Genomic DNA, 13,971 nt, shown 5'->3' on the forward strand with positions numbered 1-13,971 from the left:
CAGTTTTCATTCCCACCAAGAGTGTACAAGGTTTCCTTTGTCTCCACATCCTCACCAATATGTGTTCTTTCTTAGGTTTTTTACTTTAGTCAGGCAAAACACTTCCAAATATCTTCCTCACTCCTATTTTAAGTCATATACTGGAGCAGACAAATGTCACGTGGCTGATGGCTTGAACAAAAAGGACAGACTGAATTAAATATACTTAAGCAGTCCCTCCAAAAACAAGTTATTGAATCAAGAGGACACAGTCTTACTAACCAGCTGAAAGCTGTGTTGGAGGCACTGCAAATGGTGCATGTTTAAAACTTGGCTGCCAACCTCCAGAATTGTAAATTCTTTCTAAAAGACTTCGGGCACTCTTGGGTTTCTAGTTGTATGAGGCTGGTCACTGGTTTGCATCGTTTTGGAGAACACTGTCAGTGCATCTTGGGAGTGATAAAAGAGATCAGCAGATTAATCAGAGAGGTCAACAGAGGAGCATACCTTGGTGAATTTGCAGCAGAAGCTGAGGTTTAGAAATGAGGGGTGGTTTGGTGGGTGGACATTCTGAAACATTTCCACATATTTTGATAGTTTTTGTTCTGGACTCTCTATTCAAGAATGTTTTGTAATAGATTTAGGAGATTGTTTCCCCTTAGCAGAATATTAAAGATACTGTCTTCTAGTAAGGCAAAATTAGGCAGATTTTTCTCTTTAAAAGACTGATAATTGCTAGCTTAGAGGATCCTCAGGCTTAGATGTAGGTGCCTTGTGTAAACCACAATATCCATTAGGGTCCTTCCCTGCAGAGAATTTAGGGGTAAAGGGAGCTGATGAGAACATGAAGCTTCCGCTTCCTGCTATATAATAAATAATAAAGTTTTCTGTCATTGACTCAGTAGGATATGGCTCTGTCAGTATCTATGAAATGATGGTGGGTCAACCTGTTAGACTCAAGGTAAAAGTTCAGACCCTACTCAGGTTTTGATTAATACCATGGATTTGGTAGAGTATGAGAAAGACAAATATCACAGCACTTTAAACAATAGTGACTTTATTTTTATCTTGTTTAAATGTTCAGGCTGGTATGTTGAAACTCCTCCATGAAGTCACTGTGTTTCTAAGTGGGTAGGACCTGCAATTGTGTCAGGAACCTGGGTGTGCTCTCGTTGAGTAGTCAGTGTATTCCTAGTATGGTTACCCATGCTCATGGCTCCAAATGGCTTGCCATCCCATGTGCTGATATCATCACAACGAGAGAAGGTAGTGAGGAAGAAGAGGGCAAACCCCTTTTATCAAAGGATAATACTTGGAAATTGCACAACATCTCCTCTTATATCATTTGCTCATAATTTAGTCACATGGTCACAACAAGTTGCAAGGAAGGTTAGCCTACATAGATAAATATTCCATTAATACAGGGGAAGTGGAGCATGCTTGAGTGTCATGAAATATCAGTTTAAGTTGTACTAGACCATTTTGTAAAGATTATTTGGAGGAAAGACTGAATTCAGAATTGGAAAAAAAATAGTACATAGGACATAAAATGTCAGGTATTTCAGGTACAATTGACAGACCATGACAAGCTAATAAATTCTCCAACTAATATTGTCACTTGTTATTACCAATTAAAATAATCTTTTCTTTTTCAACCTCTAATTTCTTGTATTCTCTGTACTTGGGATATCAAAATACATCTGTGTGGAAAGCCAAACACAGATTAAGGAAATCTATACCGAAAGCTTTGGAGACATAATTAAAAGTAGTTTTGAAAAAAAATATATATATATATAAATTTCTTCTTTTAGGTATTTAGTGCCTGGGGAAAACTCACGTATAATGCATAAATTTGTGACCCTTTGGGAATTGTGTTCTTGGATCTCATATCCTCTGGGAACTCTTCCTAATCTTCAGATATTTTCCTTCAGGGCACAGAAAGCATAAATATTCAATGGGATTAAGTGTTGATGAATTTTATACAGCACTGTGAATAATACTAAGAAGAGCATTCAATATATAAAAAAAAGTAAATTGTAGTAATGGGGAAATTTAATATACTAGTCCAAAAATCTGGGGGGAAAAGCCCTAAAACCATTTACAAAGTTGCTGTGAGTAGATAAGAAAAATGATCATAGACTGTGGGGTAGAGGGATTCATTCAATGTTAGTGTTGTCTGTTTAGCATGATATAAAAGAGTTAAATATTGAAACAGCACTACTTTGAATAAATTTGTTTAACAACTTCAAGAAAAAAGTGTGCTGTTTAAGTGTTTGGTAGACTGATTTAGAACTCAAAACGATGAAAGTAATTGGTATGTCTAAAATTTAAAGGCCATATTTTCATTAGATATATTTTAACCCATTTTCTCCTGTTTTTACAATTATGGTATTAACCTTATTTTTTTTTAACCTTTAAATTTTGATTTAAGGGAAATAAAGAAAAAAGAATACAATGAAAATTTAGTATTGAAAAATTACCTTTTAAAAGCTTCACTAGTATTCACAAGCTCTAACCTAGGCCTAACTTCTAATGGTTTTGTAACATGACCGTGCTAATGTTTGCACAATGCATGTTGGGGGGATGGTTAGTGTGTGCATCTGTGGAAGGTGGACAAAGAAATAACCTGACATAGTTTAGCATGATTTAGATGTTTTAGATATAAGCATTCCTACAGTTGTTGCCACTGGAGTAATTTTTGAAATGAATAAAAATGTATGATCCATCGTTTCACAATGATGTGAATGTAAAAGAAATGTGAAGGAGAAACAGCAGTCCTTTCTTTTATTCACTCGATTAGTAACATGACTTTGACAACAGATCTTATTTTTTATCTTAGAATCCTCCTATAAATGGACCCTATAAAAACTAGTCATACCGCCTCTAGGTATGACTAGTAACAAATTTTATTTGTACTTGTATGTTTATTTTTACTTCTATGTCTTTGAAATAATAATGTATGTTTTTGAGATTGGAAATACTTATATTGATATTCTCAGAACAGAAAACATAGTCTTATCTGGGGCCCATTATTAAATTTTAATCATTTTATGTATTTGATATGAAGATACTGAGAAAAGAAATCTTCCTTGGAATCTATTTTTTTTTAAAGCACTATAAACTGACCTATAATCATTGGTAGAAATTGTACTTTTCAGAGGACAACTTAGAAAAAAAACACTCTTTCAAACTGATCTCTAATTTGATAGCTGTGCAAACCAAAATAATCTGATTATCTTGTTTCATATATGCCATGTATTGTAATAACTATGCTTATTTATAGTTTGTATTTATTTAATTATGTGTTAGCCAGAGGAAGACATGGACATGGCCAACATGCACATGAGAAAATGCTCTGCATCACTTGCCATCAGGGAAATACAAATCAAAACCACAATGAGATACCACCTCACACCAGTGAGAATGGGGAAAATTAACAAGGCAGGAAACAACAAATGTTGGAGAGGATGCGGAGAAAAGGGAACCCTCTTACACTGTTGGTGGGAATGTGAACTGGTGCAGCCACTCTGGAAAACTGTGTGAAGGTTCCTCAAAGAGTTAAAAATAGACCTGCCCTACGACCCAGCAATTGCACTGTTGGGGATCTACCCCAAAGATTCAGATGCAATGAAATGCCGGGACACCTGCACCCCGATGTTTCTATCAGCAATGGCCACAATAGCCAAACTGTGGAAGGAGCCTCGGTGTCCATGGAAAGATGAATGGATAAAGAAGATGTGGTTTATGTATATAATGGAATATTACTCAGCAATTAGAAATGACAAATACCCACCATTTGCTTCAACGTGGATGGAACTGGAGGGTATTATGCTGAGTGAAATAAGTCAATCGGAGAAGGACAAACAGTGTATGTTCTCATTCCTTTGGGGAATATAAATAATAGTGAAAGGGAATATAAAGGAAGGGAGAAGAAATGTTGGGAAATATCAGGAAGGGAGACAGAACATAAAGACTCCTACCTCTGGGAAACGAACTAGGGGTGGTGGAAGGGGAGGAGGGCGGGTGTTGGAGGGGAATGGGTGACGGGCACTGAGGTGGACACTTGACGGGATGAGCACTGGGTGTTTTTCTGTATGTTGGTAAATTGAACACCAATAAAAATTAATTTAAAAAATAATAATAATTATGTGTTAGCCTGGGCAGCCCGGGTGGCTCAATGGTTTAGCACCGCTTTCGGCCCAGGGCCTGATCCTGGGGTCCCAGGATCGAGTCCCACGTCGGGCTCCCTGCATGGAGCCTGCTTCTCCCTCTGCCTGTGTCTCTGCCTCTCTCTGTGTGTCTCTCATGAATAAATAAAATATTTAAAAAATAATAATTATGTGTTAGCCAAATATTTGAATATTCTTATGATAGGGAAAATACATGTCTTCTAAAATTTTGTCTGTTGCTCACTCTGTTTGAAATTTACCACATTCATCTCTTTTAGGTCATGCTGATCACAAATTGTTCATCTTTATTTTAGACAAAGAATAGAATACTAAGTGTAAATCATAGAAGCAGATGGAGAGAAATTTTATGGTAACATTTTAAGGTAAACATTTTCTTATAGTTTTTATTTACTATACTGACTAATTTACATACTTTAATTTTAAGATTATTACTAATTTTAATGTTTTAATCTTCTTTTAATCCTTACTTAATAATTTGCTTCTTTCAATTTTTTCCCTAAGCTTTCTATCCTCTTTTTTTAAAAATCTATTTATTTATTTGAGAGAGAGAAAGAGACAGAGAGCAGAGGGAAGGGAAAAGGGAGAGGGAGAGAAGCAGACTCCATGCTGAGCACAGAGTCAGACTCGGGACTTGATCCCAGGGTCCTGAGATCATGACCTGAGCCAAAATCAATAGACCACCACTTATTTGGCTCGGCCACTCAGGCACCCTTCACTATCCTATTTCTAAAAACCCCTTCATGCTTCTCTAGGTTTCTATAAAGCTTTGTCTATATCTTCTTTCCCCCACTCATATGATTCCATGAACCAATATTTATATATTTCTATCTCCTTCTGTATTCATTACTCTCATTTAATTTTTTTTTCAGAATCATAACCTTTAAAGTAAAACTGCACTTTCTTATTATACACACCAACATGCTGATTTTGTTTGGGAATACATTGTGCAAGAGTGGAGATGATAACAACATTGATGGGATGGAAATACTACTAAGGCCAGAAAACAAAATTAGTCATGATATTTCTTATTCACTTCTCTGAAACTGTATCTCATTAGCCATGAATGAAATGACAGAAGAATCAGGCATTTGCATATAATTAGTTTAGTAAAATGATAAAGTTGTATTAACCCTGTTTATTGATGATTGGGAGGTAGGTGTGTATATATTTTATGAAAATCATTTCCTGATAAACTTTAATGACAATAATCATTTCGGTTCTAGAATGCAAACCCCTTAATTGAATAAGAAATTATGTCCATCTCAACTCCTCCATAAAATCAAGATAGAAGAAGAATTTTTCCATGCTTTGAAAGTATCTCTAATTTCCCTCTGATATTTCCTCTTATATAAAAACAATCAACAACTGCTATCATCACATAGATTATTCTCTGGTAGAACTGCAAATTAAAGATGAAATTCTCTGTCCAGATACTCTGGAAATGCAAACTATTGTTTGTCCTGGCATATCCATCTTTCAAAACATGAATGAGCATTATGTTATTTTATTTGAAACATCATTTTGCTAACTTTACCTTAAACACTTAAATCACTGTCATTTTTCCATTGGGATCATCAATTTCTCTCTTTCTTTTTTCTTGATATTTATACCTGGGAAAGTAGAGGACAGTAGTGGGAAACCACACACAAGGGATAGTGTTTATCCTGGCAGGTCTGACTGATGATCCACAATTGAAAGTTGTGTTATTTGTCTTCCTGCTTCTCACCTACTTTCTGAGCATCTCTGGCAACTTAACCATCAGCACACTCACCCTGGTGGATACTCATTTCAAGACCCCCATGTATTTTTTCCTTCTCATAAATTTCCTATACTATTACATGCATCCCTAAATTGTAGATCATTTCTACTGTGACACAACCCCCTTGCTGCAGATTCATGAGAGACACACAAAGAGATAGAGAGATGCAGAGACACAGGCAGAGGGAGAAGCAGGCTCCATGCAGGGAGCCCCACATGGGACTCGATCCCGGGTCTCCAGGATCACGCCCTGGGCCGAAGGTGGTGCTAAACTGCTAAGCCACCTGGGATGCCCAAAAACCATTTCCTTTCATTGCTTGCAGCTCAATTGTTTTTTTACCTTCCTTCTTGGTGCATCTGAATTTTGCTTGCTGGCAGCTATGTCCTATGACCGCTATGTTGCCATTTGTAAGCCCCTGCATTACACAACCATCATGAGCAGTAAGATCTGCATGCACCTTGTCTTCTGTTGTTGGCTTGCAGGATTCTTTACCATCTTTGTACCCCTCCTATGGGATCTAAACCTTGACTTCTGTGCTTCCCACATTGTTGATCATTTCTACTGTGACACAACCCCCCTGCTGCAGATCTCCTGCTCAGACACACAGCTCTTAGAGACAATAGGATCCATCTCTGCTTTGGTGACACTCATAGTCAGATTGGTAATGGTGATAATATACCTATATTGCATTAAGAATTTTAAAAATCCTTTCAGTCAATCAGAGGAAAAAGGCTTTTTCAACATGTTCTTCTCACATGATTGTGATATCCCTTTCTTGCGGCAGCTGCATGTATGTTGAGCCATCAGTCAAACAAAGAACATCTTTTTCCAAGGGAATTGCAGTGCTCAACACCTCCGTGGCTCCATTTTTTAATCCTTTCATCTACACTTTGTGGAACCAGCAAGTAAAAACAGCCTTCATGAACATGGTACACAAAATTGTTTCTTTCTCAAACAAATGAGTATCCTATTATATAATATATATTGGAAGTGGACAAAGAAGTTTCAAATAATGCCAGCATATTCAATAGCAGCTTTTTTCCCTTTATCCCTATAATATCTTAATCTCTTTCAAGTTTTATTCACAAAAACTGTTCCACAGAAGTTAATGTTCCCTATATTCTTTATTAGATATATACTTTTTTGCATCTTATTTCCTTTTCCTTCTAGATAAAGGAACGAAATTGAACTACATTTTTCTTAAATTTTTAAAAGACTTTATTTATTTGTTTGACAGAGAGAGAGAGTCAGAGAACACAAGAAGGGGGAATGGCAGAAGCAGAGGAAGAAACAAGGTTCCTGCTGAGCTTGGAGCCCAATGCAGGGCTGGATCCCAGGACCCTGGGATCATGACCTGAACTGAAGGCAGACGCTTAACCAACTGAGCCACCCAGTCTCCAGAGCTACGTTTTTCAACATGTCTCCTTTGTCTTTAATTTGTAATTAGTCAAGACTATAAAATGTTGTTTAATTTGAATTATACTTAATACTTAATAGCAACTTAATAGTAACACACTATTCCAAGGTTATTACCATCTTTATTTGTAATCAAGTTTATTTTTTAAATACTGAGTTTATTTACTTTCTCATTTTATTTACTTAAAATTAATTTTCATTTATATTTCTATAATATAGTTTAGTAATAATGATTGTGTTTAAAGTAATTAATTTACAATTTTAACAGACATTGCTGCTATAAACATCGGGGTGCAGGTGTTCTGGTGTTTCATTGCATCTGTATCTTTGGGGTAAATCCCCAGCAGTACAATTGCTGGGTCTAGGGCAGGTCTATTTTTAACTCTTTGAGGAACCTCCACCCGGTTTTCCAGAGCGGCTGCACCAGTTCACATTCCCACCACAGTGTAAGAGGGTTCCCCTTTCTCCTCATCCTCTCCAACATTTGTGGTTTCCTGTCTTGTTAATTTTCCCCATTCTCACTGGGGTGAGGTGGGATCTCATTGTGGTTTTGATTTGTATTTCCCTGATGGCAAGTGATACGGAGCATGTTCTCAGGTGCTTGTTGGCCATGTCTATGTCTTCCTCTGTGAGATTTCTGTTCATGTCTTTTGCCCATTTCATGATTGGATTGTCCATTTCTTTGCTGTTGAGGTTAATAAGTTGTTTATAGATCTTGGAAACTAGCCCTTTATCTGATGTGTCATTTGCAAATATCTTCTCCCATCCTGTAGGTTGATTGTTGACTATTTCTTTTGCCATGCAGAGGCTTCTTATCTTGATGAAGTCCCAATAATTCATTTTTGCTTTTGTTTCCCTTGCCTTAATAGATTTATCTTGCAAGAACTTGCTGTGGCCAAGTTCAAAAAGGGTGTTTCCTATGTTCTCCTCTAGGATTTTGATGGATTCTTGTCTCACAGTTAGATCTTTCATCCATTTTGAGTTATCTTGGCGTCTGGTTAAGAAAATGGTCTAGTTTCATTCTTCTGCATGTGGGTGTCCAATTTTCCAGCACCATTTATTGAAGAGACTGTCCTTTTTCCAGGGGATATGTTATGACCATAAAGTTGAGGGTCCACTTCCGGATTCTCTATTCTGTTCCATTGATCTATGTGTCTGTTTTTGTGCCAGCACCACACTGTCTTGATGACCACAGCTTTGTAGTACAATCTGAAATCTGGTATTGTGATGCCCCCGGATCTGGTTTTCTTTTTTAATATTCCCCTGGCTATTTGGGGTCTTTTCTGATTCTACACCAATCTTAAGATTATTTGTTTCAACTCTCTGAAGAAAGTCCATGGTCTTTTGATAGGGATTGCATTGAATGTGAAAATTGCCCTGGGTAGCATTGACATTTTCCCAATATTAATTCTTCCAATCCATGAGCATGGAATATTTTTCCATCTCTTTGTTTTTTCCTCAAATTCTTTCAGAAGTGCTCTGTAGTTTTTAGGGTATAGATCCTTTACCTCTTTGGTTAGGTTTATTCCTAGGATTCTTATGCTTTTGGGTGCAATTGTTAATGGGATAGACTCTTAATTTCTCTTTCTTCAGTCTCATTGTTGGTGTATAGAAATGCGACTGATTTCTGGGCATTGATTTTGTATCCTGCCCCACTGCAAATTGCTGTATGAGTTCTAGCAATCTTGGGGTGGAGTCTTTTGGGTTTTCTATGTAGAGTATCATGTCATCAGCGAAGAGGGAGAGTTTGACTTCTTCTTTGCCACTTTGAATGCCTTTTATTTCTTTTTGTTTTCTGATTCCTGACACTAGGACTTCTACTACTATGTTGAATAGCAGTGGTGAGAGTGGACATACGTGTTTTATTCCTGATCTTAGGTGAAAGGCTCCCAGTGTTTCCCCATGGAAATGATATTTGCTGTGGGCTTTTCATAGATGGCTTTTTAGATGCTGAGGAATGTTCCCTCTATCCCTACTCTGAAGAGTTTTGATCAGGAATGGATGCTGTATTTTGTCAAATACTTTCTCTGCATATATTGAGAGGATCCTATGGTTTTGTTTTTTCTCTTGCTGATATGATCAATCACATTGATTGCTTTATGAGTGTTGAACCAGCCTTACATCCTGGGGATAAATCCTACTTGGTCATGGTGAATAATCTTCTTAATGTATTGTTGGATCCTATGGGCTAGTATCTTGTTGAGAATTTTTGCATCCATGTTCATGGATGGGATATTGGTTTATAATTCTCCTTTCTGTTGGGGTCTTTGTTTTGGTTTTGGAATTAAGGTGATGCTGGCCTCATAAAACGAGTTTGGAAGTATTCCATCCCTTTGTACCTTTCGGAACAGTTAGTAGAGTAGGTATTGTTTCTTCTTTAAAAATTTGATAGAATTCGCCAGGGAAGCCATCTGTCCCTGGACTTTTGTGTCTTGGGAGGTTTTTGACGATGACTGCCTCAATCTCCTCCCTGGTTATTGGCCTGGTCAGGCTTTCTATTTCTTCCTGTTCTAGTTTTGTTAATTTGTGGTTTTCCAGAAATGCATCCATTTCCTCTAAATTGCCTAATTTATTGGCATATAGCCGCTCATATTATGTTTTTAAAATCCTTTGTATTTCCTTGGTATTGGTTGTGATCTCTCCTTTTTCATTCCCTATTTTATTAATTTGAGTCTTTTCTATTCTGTTTTTAATAAGGCTGGCTAATGGTTTATCTATTTTATTAATTCTTTCAAAGAACCAACTCCTGGTTTCGTTAATCTGTCCCACAGTTCTTCTGGTCTCTATTTCATTGAGTTCTGCTCGAATCTTTATTAATCTCTTCTTCTGCTGAGCATAGGTTTTATTTGCTTTTCTTTCTCCAGTTCCTTTAGGTACAAGGTTAGCTTGTGTATTTGAGTTTTTTCCAATTTTTTGAGGGATGCTTGTATTGTTATATTGTTCCCTCTCAGGACTGCTTTTGCTGTATCCCAAAGATTTTGAACAGTTGTATCTTCATTCTCATTAGTTTCCATGAATCTTTTAAATTCTTCTCTAATTTCCTGGTTAACACTTTCATCTTTTAGCAAGAGGGTCTTAACCTCCACGTGTTTGAGTTTCTTCAAAATTTCTTCTTGTGACTGAGTTCTAGTTTCACAGAATTATGTTCTGAAAATATGCAGGGGATGATCCCAATCTTTTGGTATCAGTTAAGACCTGATTTGTGACCTAGTATGTGGTCTATTCTGGAGAAAGTTCCAGGTGCACTTGAGAAGAATGCGTATTCAGTTGCATTTGCATGTAAAGTTCTCTAAATATCTGTGAAATCCATCTGGTCCAGTGTATCATTTAAAGCTCTTGTTTCTTGGGTTACGTTGTGCTTAGAATATCTGTCATTTTCAGAAAGTGCCGTGTTGAAGTCTCCCAGTATTAGTGTATTATTATCTAAGTATGCCTTTACTTTGATTATTAACTGATTGATATACTTGGCAGCTCCCACAGTAGGGGCATATATATTGAGGATTGTTAAGTCCTCTTGTTGGACAGACCCTTTAAGTATGATATAGTGTCCCTCTTCATCTCTTACTATAGTCTTTGGGGTAAACTTTAATTTATCTGATATGAGCATTACTACCCCTGCTTTCTTTTGGGGACCATTTGAATGGTAAATGGTTCTCCAACCTTTCATTTTCAGGCTGTAGGTGTCCTTAGGTCTAAAATGAGTCTCTTGTAGACAGCAGATAGATAGGCCTTGCTTTTTTATCCAGTCTGAAACCCTGTGTCTTTTGATGGGATCATTAAGCCCATTCATGTTCAGAGTTACTGTTGAAATATATGAATTTAGTGTCATCATAATACCTATTCAGTCCTTATCTTTGTGGATTGTTTCTTGGGCTTCCTCTTTCTTTTACAGAGTCCCCCTTAATATTTCTTGCAGAGCCGGTTTGGTGGTCACATATTCTTTCAGTTTCTGCCTATCTTGGAAGCTCTTTATCTCTCCTTCTATTCTGAATGAGAGCCTTGCTGGATAGAGTATTCTTGGCTGCATGTTCTTCTCATTTAGGACCCTGAATATATCCTGCCAGCCCTTTCTGGCCTGCCAGGTCTCTGTGGGGAGTCTGCTACTATTCTATCTTCCCATAAAGTTTAGGGATCTCTTGTCTCTTGCTGCTTTAAGGATTTTCTCTTTATCTTTGGAATTTGCAAGGTTCACCATTAAATGTCGAGGTGTTGACCGGTTTTTATTGATTTTAGGGGGGGACCTCTCTATCTCCTGGATCTGAATGCCTGTTTCCCTCTCTAAATTAGGGAAGGTCTCAGCTAGATTGTTGTTTATTTTTTTCCCCACCTTCCTACCTTGTTAGAAGCGCAAACCCTTCTCTCTGTAGTTCCAGCTGTTCTCTCTTTAAGTCTCTGTCGAATTCATAAGTTTTCAGGATGGTTTGAAAGTTATCTAGGTGAGTTGGTGAGGACAGGTGACTTGGGGACCCTGCTCCTCCACCATCTTGAAAACAACCAAGACTTGATGCAGGACTATTAACTATAGTTCTGAATTTATTTATATTTCATTAGTTTTCTCATTAATTTCCTTTTCCTATTATAGGCTCTAATCCAGGATACTACGTTGCATCCACTCACTCAATCTTATCTGGCCTTTGGATATTTCTCTGTCTTGCTGTTTATGTTCCTGTTGGTTTGAATGAGTACTTGTGAAGCAATTTTAAAAGAGTTTCTCAATTTGGATTTGTCTCTTTCTTTTCCCAAGGACTAAATTAGGATTATGTATTTAGGGGAAGAATATAAGAATGATGAAGCAAGCACCTTCTTATCACATCATATCTAGGGCATATATCAACATTTCTCAGAACTGTTAACATTTTCCTTGATAACTTGTTTAAGGTAAAGTTTTGCAGTGAAAAAAAAAGAAGCTTTATTTTCCAGTCTGTAATTTCTTCTTGGAAGCAAGTCACTAAAATAGCCCACATCTAAGAAAATGAGAAGGTTAATAATCTCTACTCCTTGGAAAAATCAATACCTCTCTATATTTTTTTAATTCTTCCATAAAGAAGAGCTGTTCCTTCTCCTACATTTATTTATATCAGTAAGGACTCATGTCCATAAGTTTTAAGTTTAGCTTTATGACTCGCAGCCTAATCATATATTAAGAGCATTTTTTTATTTGCAAGTATTTCAATAATTTAAACTCTTTTTCATTTGTCCAGTGGTTTACAACATATAATTCAAAATATTCTGTATTGACTTAAAAGATTTATAACACCTAGAAATTTAAGCATGTTATGATCCTATATTCCTAATCCATCTCTCTTTTCCCTTATGCATTTTGCATACATTTCATTTTGCTATTAACACCCAATACATAATTACCATCATTGATTCAGTCACTTATATCTTTGAGTAGTTCAAGTGAGAACACAGATTACATTTTATCCTCCTTTGTTCTATTTTTGAAAAGCTGTGTTCCTTGAGATATTTAAAGTTTTTAACTTATATCATTTTGTTTTTGCTGGAAGAAATTCCTTTAACATTTCTTGTGGGTTAGGTCTATTGGCAATATATTCTCTCAGTTTTAGTTTTCCTGAGAAAGTTTTTATTTCACTTCCATTTTTGTATGTGGAATTCTAGACTGTCACCCAATTGTCTTTCTGCTTGCATGGCTTCTGATGAGATCAGGCTCAGTTATTGTCTTGCTTATATGTAAGTGATATAATTTTTTCCCTTAGTTGCCTAAGATTATCTTTTTGCTTTGGCCTTTCATCAATTTAGAAATATATATGCCTGCTTTGGAGTTTCTTTCCTGTTTGTGTTTTCTGAACTTCTTCAATCTGTATTTTGGCATTTGTCAACAATTGGAACATTGGTAGCTATTCTACACACATACACATACTCACAAACACAATTTGGAATTAGGTGTGATGCATCATTAAGGAAAGTGAGCAGAGTGCAAAGACAACATAAAGAAAGGGTTCAGATAGAGTTTGGAGCATTGGGGCTTCTAATATTTAGGGATCAATCACAGGAGACACCAGAAAAAAAAGATAAAGCGCTGCCAATAGGGCCAGAGAAACCCACAAAATAATGTTTCATTTAACCACGGCAAATAAATTATATCAAATAGAAAGCAGCCATCAAATGTGCTAAATATTGGGGAGATATATTAAAATGGCAATAAAAAGATGGCTCATGACTCTGGAAGGTGGAGTTTGAAACAGCAGTGTAAGAGAATGGATGGATTATAGACCAGTGAGAAGGTTGAGGAGAAAACGTGAAGTAAAAAAGTAATGATGGCAATAATAGCTAATTGTAGGCAAAGGTTGATGCTTTCTAAATTCAGACTGGAAAACAATGAGATATTCAGGAAGACAATATTTCAAGTATTCTGACACAATAAGAAACCTAATTTAGCTTTTAGTAAATAGTATCATAAGAAAATATAAAAATGATCTAAGTAAATAAAACTTAAAAAGATGGCATCTATAACCAAAAATTTCAAATTATGATAAACCAATGAAAAAAATGAATAGAAATTTGTTAGACAATCTGAATATCTCAATAATGCTATCTTTGGACAGAGGGAATACTGAGGAATAAACCTAACTGAAAAGGTAAAGGATCTATACCCTAGAAACT

The 13,971-nt window shown here is 36.4% G+C and overlaps 1 pseudogene; it reads left to right on the forward strand.

Moving 5' to 3' along the window:
- The first annotated feature begins 378 nt into the window (after nucleotides 1-378).
- On the forward strand, nucleotides 379-7,116 carry LOC121479829 (annotated as a pseudogene).
- The last annotated feature ends 6,855 nt before the right edge of the window (nucleotides 7,117-13,971 follow it).

The sequence above is a fragment of the Vulpes lagopus genome, chromosome 21 (genome assembly GCF_018345385.1).
Source record: "Vulpes lagopus strain Blue_001 chromosome 21, ASM1834538v1, whole genome shotgun sequence".
In the NCBI taxonomy this organism is placed as follows: Eukaryota; Metazoa; Chordata; class Mammalia; order Carnivora; family Canidae; genus Vulpes; species Vulpes lagopus.